Below are 9,633 nucleotides of genomic sequence, written 5' to 3' on the forward strand. Positions count from 1 at the left end.
GGGGGTGGGGGGAGGGCTCCTGGGGTTCCCCTTCCCGCTCAGGGCAGTGAGTCCCCTAGAAGACTGGGTTCCCGCAGGACGGTGCGGATTGGAGAAGGCCCCGGAAGGGCACTGGGTCCCGGGGGCTGTGCCTTCTCACTGGAGCACGAGGGTCGTCCTCGGAGGAAGGGAGAGCCGCTCCACACTGTACGTTCCCTGGCAAGTAGAGGACCTTTTTTGGGGGTAATTTTTTTTCATTTATTTATTTACTTTGAGAGAGAGAGTGTGCGAGCAAGCAGGGGAGGGGCAGAGAGAGAGGGGGAGAGAATCCCAAGCAGGCTCCACGCTGTCAGCACAGAGCCCGACACGGGGCTCGAACCGATGAACCATGAGATCATGACCTGAGCCGAAGCTACGAGTCAGACACTCAACTGACTGAGCCTCCCAGGCGCCCCTAGGGTAGGTTTCTAAAAGCATGCAGCCCCACCCCCGCTTGTGTGGGCACAGATAATCCCTTCTTGCTCTGTAATTTCCTCTTTCGCATTCAAAATAAAGTGAACGGAAGATAAAAATAGATGCATCATTGTTGAAAGAGAGGAAGAATTGTAAGGTAAAATACAACAGCAGGTCAAGTAGAGTACAATAAAAGGTCAAGAAGACAAGCATAATACAGTTATTTTGTTCGCTAAGAACAAAACACACGCTCTAGGAGTGGCCTTGGCCAAGTCTGAAAGTCTTAAAGCAGGTGGGAAATCTTTCAAGGCAGCGACATCCAAAAGAAGTATAATGCAGGCCACTCATAATTTTATACCTTCTAGGAGTCGTGTTAAAAAAGTAGAAACAGCTGAAATTACTTTTTTATGTTTACTTATTTTTGAGAGAGAGAGAGAGAGAGAGAGAGAACACAAGTGAGAGAGAGAGAGAGAGAGAGGGAGACACAGAATCAGAAGCAGGCTCCAGGCTCCGAGCTGTCAGCACAGAGCCCGATGCGGGGCTCGAACCCATGGACAGCGGACCATGTGACCATGACCTGAAGTGAAGTCAGCCACTTAACCGACTGAGCCACCCAGGGGCCCCAGCTGAAATTAATTTTAAAATTAATTAATCTCAATATATTGTGCAACTCAGTGTCTCCAAATGCCCTCGTGTCAGTGTGTAATGAGTACAAAGTGCGTGATGAGGTATTGCATGCGTGTCTCAGCTCGGAGCAGCCACTCTCGAGGGCTCAGTAGTCAAGTGTGGGGACGAGTGGCACCAGATCCGATAGCTCGGTCTCGGCACGAAGAGTGGAGGCTCCAGTTCCGTGTGGCAAATGGAAGGTTCTCCGGCACCGAGCAGAGGCTCTGGCGAACAGGCATCTGACGTGGGGGAGGGGAGCAGGCTAGAACCACCAGAGAAGGGGCGCCTCCACCCCTCCATGGGGGGCGTCCTTCCCGCGAGGGGCACTCCCTGGGTCCCAGACTCAGGGTCCAGCTGACAATGTGATTCTGTGGATTGTCATTCACGTTTCTTTGATTAGTAGTGAAATTAAACAATTCTCCCTGGTTTATGGCTTATTTTTATTCCTGATTTTATGCTCGGAACCAAATTAGAGAATTAGGACACTACTACATACAATTCACTTGGAATTAAGATGGGAGGGAGAGAAGGAGGGACAGGGAGACGGGAGGGAGAGAGAGAGAGACCACAGGGGCAAGAGTCAGAGGCATGGGTGATGTTAACCAGGAACCCATATCCATATTCTGAACGAGCAGACACTTTCCTGTCCCTCAGGCTCAGCCCTCCCTGCACCCACACCCTGAGCCGTGCGACTTGGGACTTTCCCCGCTACAGGAAGCACATATTTCTTGGTCCTGTTGGTGTTGATTTGAGCCACATGGCTTGCTTTGCTCTTGAACATTTCCTGTAGGCACCGGAGGACGTGGCCGCAGTAGCTGGTCGCAGAGGAGAGGCCTCCTCGCTGACCGCAGCCCTGCAGCTCGAGGCTGTGCTAGCCCGTGAGCAGGACACCACACGCTCATGATCGTTCCCCATTGGGTGGGGCGGCTTGTTGCAAAGCATTGGCGACAGCTGACCAGCAGTGCTTGTGCAGACACTGGAGACACAGTGCGCGAATATACGATACGGCGATACGGGCACGTTCCCCCGAAGCAAGCAAACACGCGAGGGTCAAGGCAGAGTCCGGGGGAAAGTCACCCACACGCATGCACGCTGGCGAATTCTCTTCATCCCCCCACGTGGAAGGCGACTCCACGACCCTCCCACGCGGGAGGGGAGACCATCAGACTGCCACCGAGGTCCTTGTTGAGAACCTCGATTTCAGAAGCAGTGGTTACAGAGATTTTGAGAGAAAGAGCGGAAATATCAGAATTTTACACTCAGCCAGACTATTGTTTGCTTTGAGAGCAAAAGAAAGATATTTACCACCCATGCACTCTTTGTGAAAACAAAAACATTTCTCAATGAAATATACCACCCCCACCAAAAGTGAAAGAAAACTCCCCACAGATCTAGAGGCCAGCTCCAAAATCCATTCTTTCTCCACCGCCCACCTTTTCCAGAAATACGTTCCGAGAAGCATTAGACTCCCGAGATGGTCACAAGAGTAGGGTTTATTGGTCGGATCCGCGTGGGAGACAAGGCTCTGTCCTCACAGCATCCAGTCACCTAGTCTGGTGACTGCTGGCCGCCGTGGCACGGTTACGGCCACGATGCCACAGGTGAGGAAAGCTGGCGATTCTCACAGGTCCCACGGCTGGCGAGTAACGGGTGGGGTGGGGGGTGCTCAAGGCACCCCCCACCCCACCCGATGCTGGACACTCCTTTCTGACGTGAGGCCCCTCGGCATCCGCACCGCCCCGAACGCGTACTTCTCAGCCGTTCTGTCTGCACGAGGGACGCTCAGGGAGCCACAAACCAAAACAAAATGTCCGTGTGTTGTCTCCACCTGCCCAGCGTCCCGCTTCTGTTGTGTCCTTCCCAGCTCCGTGTGTGTCCCAGGGATGAGGGTGTGATGTGCTTGAGGCTGGGCCCCGGAGGGGGCAGTGACAAAGCTGGGATCCCGAGTGACGTTTCCTGAGCGCTATTTTGGCCAACACGGAAGATGTGTTGCCTGTAGGGTTGTAAGATGTGACCCACGGGATGCCAGCGGCTGGCAGCCACCCCCTTGACGAGGGGACAAAGCCCTGCGCTTGGCTGTACGTGTACCTCCTGGACTTGTGGCTCTCTGGGGTCATTTCCTCTGTTGGACGCTCCTCGGAGGGGTGGCCCATCGCGGTAGAGAGAAGCATCCTGCAGTGTGGACAGGAGCTGGCGTTGTGGGAGACCGCGGTGGGGGCGACCCCTCGGGGTGCGGTCACTACTGGAACAAACAGCTCCCTAATCCGTCCGTCCTGAGCTTTGCCAAATTGTAATCGCGCTCGTGGGCTCTGGGGGCTGACGGCAGCCCGTGACAGCCGGCAAGAAGACCGGGACCTCTGGACACCTCGGTCCCAACCACGAGGAACCACCTTGTGCCGGCCACCTGGGGGGGGGCGGGGCAGGAAGAGGACCCATATCAGACAGGGAGGCCGCCCTGCGCCGAGCACCCAGCACAGGGGGTCCGACCCAGAGCCGGGGACAGGGTGAGATCACAAATGCACAGCGTGGAAGTGTCTGGCCCGTGACCACTTGCCATGCAGCACCCTGGGAGGGAAGGGCTCTCGGGCCTCTGCTGACGGGGGGCCAGCCGCTCCGGGATGGACCCACTTTCCACCCCCGCCCCCAGTAGCTGCCACTGAGTCCCCGGCCACCAACCCCTTCCCCCCCACCCCCCATAAGGGTTCATTTTTAAAGAGAATCCAGAAATCCAACTATCTATCTGAAATCCCTTGATACTTAAACATTGGACAATTGGTGATTATTTTCCTCTTTTGTAATCGGCTTAAAAAATGCCAGACTTCCTTCAGGCAGCTTTTGCAGGCCGCTGATTTGCAAGTTTGTTCTAATCATAAAAGGCCCTCGGTGCCTCACGCAAAAACTGGGGGCAGCCTGTCTCCACTGGTGTAGTGACAAGGGAAAACACTTTCAAACACCTAAAAACAAACAAACAAAAAAAAACAAAAAAGAAAGTAAAAGAAAAGTATATGAGGGCATATTCCAGAGAAGAGGCGGACTGTCACCGTAACAGGACTTTCTTCGTGTTTTCTTCCAGCTTTCTTCCACCGAGGCTCCTCTACACCTTGAGTCACGGTCCCTCCTCGAGCTAATTTTCAGGAATCGCCACTTCGGCACACGTATGCCATGTCCCCATATCGATGGCCTGCCCGGGCCCCACTCCCGTGAGAGGCAATGAAATGTTCGCCAGGAAACCTGGGGAGCCATTTCTACAAAATACGTTCCATAGGGTGTGAGCCACACAAAGGGCTTTAAAAAGGTGTGTGGTCCGTCAAAGGAGTTGTTTTTTCAAGACTCCCAATATACATAAGCATGTTACAGGCTCCCAGGGGCTCTGCATTGAAAGCAAACAAAAGCAGAAATATCTGTCCCCTTCGCTTGACCACATGCCTCCCCAGGTCATTGAACAGAGAGCCCCCCGTTCTCAGCAGCCCTGTGGCCGACCTAACTACGGATGGGGGTGTGTTTTGCACAGTTTATAAGCCTCCCCGGCAGCCTGCAAGTCCCCGCAAGCCTCGTGTGGCTGAGTTCCCTTCGTGGGTGGGAGACACCTGCAGGCGGTCCCACTGAGGCAAGAGTCTGACGGGCTAAAGAAAATGCCTCTCGTTGGTACTTTTAACAGACCCAAGATGGGGGCACAGACAGAAAGGATGTGGGGTGGGCTGGTAACTGCATTAAGTTTGGTGGCCTCAACTCTCCTGCTAGAAGGCAGAAGCTGTCAGGATAAAGAGCTAAGGCCCCCGGACGCCGTGTGCAAGAACCACCCTTGAAACACAAAGATGCAAGTAGGTTAGATGCAAGGAGATGGACACAGAGACGCTGTGTAGACAGGAATCCCAGGAAAGCTGGAGCAGCTATATTAATAGCCTCAAAGCAGATGTGCCTAATAATCGTTTCGAAGCAGATGACGCAAAGCCTGACAGCCGAGAGAAGAAGAAACGAAGGCACGGTTTGAGCTTCCATGACCGCTCGACAGAGAAATGGCGAGCACTCGGAGGCCTGAGAAACACCGCACCCCGCCTTGCCCCGCTGACACAGGCATCACAGTCATTCATGGATTAGGGGAGACCACCTTCTGGGCTGTAAAACAGGTCTCAGGAAATTTTAAAGGGCTGAAATCATACAGCATGTGTTTTCTGACACAACAGAAAAGATAGCTGGGGAATTGCCATATATCTGCAAATTAAGCAACACACTTCTAAATAACCCATGGACTGAAAAAAAAAAATGAGGGGCTCCCGGGTGGCTCAGTGGGTTAAGGGTCTGACTCTTGATTTCGGCTCAGGTCATGATCTCACAGTTTGTGAGATCGAGCCCAGGTTGGGCTCTGTGCTGACAGATTCTGTCTCTCTTCTCTCTCTTCCTCTCAAAATAAATGAAATAAACATTTAGAAAGATCAGAAAGTGCATTAGTTTCCTGGGGTGGCTGTTACAAGAGTCTTGGAAGCCAGAGGTCCGTATCAGTTTCACTGGACTGGAAGCAGGGACCCATGGGGGTGGTGCTCAATTTGGGCTCCAGAGGAGCATTCTTCCTGCCTCTTGCGACTCCTGGCGGCCCAGGGGCACCGTGGGGTGAGCATCCCTCCCCGTCTGCCCTCACATCACCCTCTGTCTTCATCTGTGTCCAAACCCCCTCTGCCTCTCTCACGAGGATGTGCGTGGCTCCCTTGGAAGGTCCAGGATAAACTCCCTTCCCGGGACCCACAACACAATTACGTCTTTGCCGCATGAGGTGATATTCACAGGGAATTAGAAAGTGGACCTATTTTTGGAGCCACCATTCAACCCACTACACAAAGGAAAATAGAAAATATTTTGAATGATGATGAAAACGCAAAATATCAAACCCTTGGGATGCAGCTAAAGTCGTAAGTAGAGGGAAATTTAAAGTTATGAATGTTTATATCCTAAAAGAAGAAAGCTATAAAATCAGTGGCTGATCTCCCATATTTAGAAGCAAGAAGGAAAACACAAAGGGGAAGGCGAAGAAGGAGGAGAAAAGAAACCTAAGTAGATACGTGGAAGGAAGTGATAAAATAAGGGAAGAAATTTAGGAAATGGAAAATGGAAAGGTGATAAAGAAAGTAGATAAAACCTAGAGCTGAGTCTTTGAAAAGATCAGCAAAATCGATAAACTTCTAGGCTGATCAGGGAAAACAGAAAAAACCCAGAAAAATGATCAGTATGAGGAATAAGAGAGGAGACACTGCTCCAGACGCTGCAGACATGAAATGGTAAGAAATGTCATGAACAACTGTGCCAACAGATCTGACAGCTTAGATTAGATCGACAAATTCTCTGGAAGACACAAATCATCACTGCCGACACAAGAATTAATTTCTTTTGAAAAAAGAATGGCCTTATATCTAACAGACATTGAACTGGAATTAAAAGCAGAGAGAACTCCAGATCGTTCCAGTGGCGAACTCTAGCGACCGCTTGAGGAAGGGAGGTACCTACCGTACGCAAACAATCAGAAAACAGAGGAGGGATTCTTCCCCTCCCTACGGAGGCGGCAGTATGCTCGCACTAGATCCGGACAACCCCGTGTAAGACAATAAGGTTACGAAGCGATCTCTCTCATGAACATAAATGCAAAGACTCTCATCAAAGCACTGGCAAACCGAACCCAGAAATATACAGAAAGGATAATATATCATGGTTCTAGTGAGTTGAATCGTACCCCTCAAAAACGTGTGCTGAGACTCTAACCCCAGGTACCTGTGCAGGTGCCCACATTTGGAAATAGGGTCTCCGCGGATCCAGTTAGTTAGACTACGACGAGGTCATCCTGGATTAGCGTGGGCCCTTGGTCCCATGTGACTGGTGTCCTTGTAAGAACGGCAGAAGACAGGCGGAGAAGAGAACGTCTCAGGAAGACAGATGTACAGAGCAAACAACGTATGATGGACGCGGAAGTCATAAACCAAGGAACGCCAAGGATGGGTGGGCACCACCAGAATCTGGGGAAGGTGAGGAAGGGTCCTCCCCTGGAGCCTCCTGCGGGAACACGGCCCTGGCCACACCTGATCGCAGACCTCTGGCCTGCAGAACGGTGAGAAGGCAAATTGGTGACAGCGGCCTCTGTCTGTGATCAGCGGGGTTTTATCCCAGAACGGCAGATCTGGTCTCTTGTGTGGGAAGCCAGTAGTGGAATTCATCCTATTAACAGAATAGACGAAAAAAACATAATCATTTCAACCGATGTAGAAAAACATACTTAACATCCATAAATAAAAAAGTAAATAAGTAAATAAACACACCCCCACAGACCAGAAATAAAAGGAACTTCTCTATTCTGATAAAGGGCACCTACAAAAACCCTACAACTGATATCACCCTTAATACTAGGAGACTCACACTTCGTCCTAAGACTGTGAACAAGGCAAAAATACGTGTTTTCACTACTTTTACGCAACACTAGACTAGCCAGTGAAATTAGCCAAGAAAAGAAACAAAAGACATACATACTGGTAAGGCAGAAGAAAATCTGTCTTTAGTTGTCAATGACGTGACTAGGTGTGCAGAAAATTCTAAGGAATTGCCGAAAAGATCCTGAAGTAATTTAACACGGCTGCGGAATATAAGGCAAATATAACAACACCAAAAAATCCAGGACGTTTCCCCCTACTACCAGTGCAAAAATTGGAGAAGGAAGTTTTAAAATACTTATAATACTCCGTATATTATATATAAGTATTATATTATATATATTATATATAAGTATATATTATATAATATATATATATTATATATAAGTATATATTATATATAAGTATTATATAATACTTATATAATACTCCGTAGGTATAAAAATGTTTAAGGAGAAATTTAACAAAATAATTGAAAGACCTAAAAAAATACACTGAGGGGCCACCTGGCTGGCTTCGTTGGAGGGGTGTATGACTCCTGGTCTCAAGGTTGATGAGTTCAAGCCCCACATTAGGGGTAGAGATTACTTAAAAATAAAATCTCTTAAAAAAACACACTGCCCATACAATACTTGCCGAGAGAAATTACAGAAGTCTCGAACTTCTCGGAGACCATGTTCATGGATTGAATAGTAGGTATTGTTAAAATGTTAATTCTCCCCAAACTGATCGATAGAGCCAATGTGCCATATGTAGAGATGTGCATACTCCTCCGGGGCCCCCATCTGAAGATTTCAATCCTTGAGGCCTTACGGCAATGGGGAGCCCATAAACCCTCTCACAGCCCCACAGGTGACTCTGAGGGACATCTTGGGCTTTAAGAGCAATTGTCTAGAGGAGTGCCTGGGGGGCGTCTGACTTTGGCTCAGCTCATGATCTCACGGCTCGTGAGTTTGAGCCCCGCATCGGGCTCTGTGTTGACGGCTCAGACCCTGGAGCCTGCTTTGGAGTCCGTCCCCGTCTCTCTCTGCCCCTCCCCACTGGTGCTCTGTTCCTTTCTCTCTCAAGTACAAATAAACATTAAAAATAATTGTTTCTTAAAAAAAGAACGACCGTCTCGAATACCGGTGGCCTGGAGTCAGAAACGGGGTGCCCTGCGTCAGGAGCAAGGTCGCCTCCGCCTGAATTATTAAATGTAAACCATAAACGACAGTGCTGCTGGTCCCCCGAGTCGGAATTACCATAGGGTTTCCAAACAGAGGGCTTTTTCTACCTTGCCTTTCTCCAGCGTCTCTTGTCGCCATCTGCCCAGGCCCGCAGGTGCACAGGCCGGAGACAGCGCAGAAAACCAGGGCGGGAATGCGGCCACCTGGGAACGATGCAGTGACAGGTGTGTCACTGCCGATCACCCCGGTAGGGCTTTAGCTGTGTGTTGTTAAGGTGACCGTAGTCGTAAACAGCGAGGGAACACTTACGGTCATGTAAACGCGCCACATTGCCGGGCACGGGAATCACAGGATGTACTGTCTCAGGGTGCTAGCAATAGATGGTTTTCGAAGTCACGGTCTTAGAAGCCCAACAGACCCTCTCCAGCCCAGCTCGCTGCACTCAAAGAACAGGGGGTGACACCTTAAGAACATGACTTCACTCTCCACCGATCACTGAGCGCCACTCCACCCGGGGACCCTAACTCCAAATTTTGCCTTTAAAAACCCTCCCTTGTAAGCCATCCGGGAGTTCGGGATTTTGAGCATTGGCTCCCTGTCCTTCTGAGTGGCACCGCACCAACAGACAGCCTCTCTTTCCTCACTGCAAAGCTCCGTGTCCGATTCATTTATTTACTATTTGTGAGGACAAAGCAGCTCCGAGGGTCCAGGGAGACAAGCAGGCGGGCGGCACGCGGGACAGAGCGCCGCCCCGGGCACCAGCGTCCCTGCTGCTTTGACTCACACACACCCTCACACACACCGCGGACTGTTTCAAGAGGGCGGCATGCCGCGATTAAAAGGTGCTCCAGTCCAGGGGCGCCTGGGGGGCTCAGTCGGTTGAGCGTCCGACTTCGGCTCAGGTACGATCTCGCAGTTCGTGGGTTCAAGTCCCGCGTCGGGCTCTGTGCTGACGGCTCGGA

The 9,633-nt window shown here is 50.7% G+C and overlaps 1 long non-coding RNA gene across 1 annotated transcript; it reads right to left on the minus strand.

The window, feature by feature from the left end:
* Positions 1 to 2,765: 2,765 nt before the first annotated feature.
* Positions 2,766 to 9,225, minus strand: LOC131515192 (uncharacterized). Its single transcript, XR_009263502.1, has 3 exons — positions 8,779 to 9,225; positions 6,856 to 7,296; positions 2,766 to 3,502 (listed from the first exon to the last, which is right to left on the minus strand). It is a non-coding gene; the product is annotated as an uncharacterized LOC131515192 (long non-coding RNA).
* Between the last annotated feature and the right edge of the window lie 408 nt (positions 9,226 to 9,633).

This window comes from Neofelis nebulosa, chromosome 6 (assembly GCF_028018385.1).
Source record: "Neofelis nebulosa isolate mNeoNeb1 chromosome 6, mNeoNeb1.pri, whole genome shotgun sequence".
Classification (NCBI taxonomy): domain Eukaryota; kingdom Metazoa; phylum Chordata; class Mammalia; order Carnivora; family Felidae; genus Neofelis; species Neofelis nebulosa.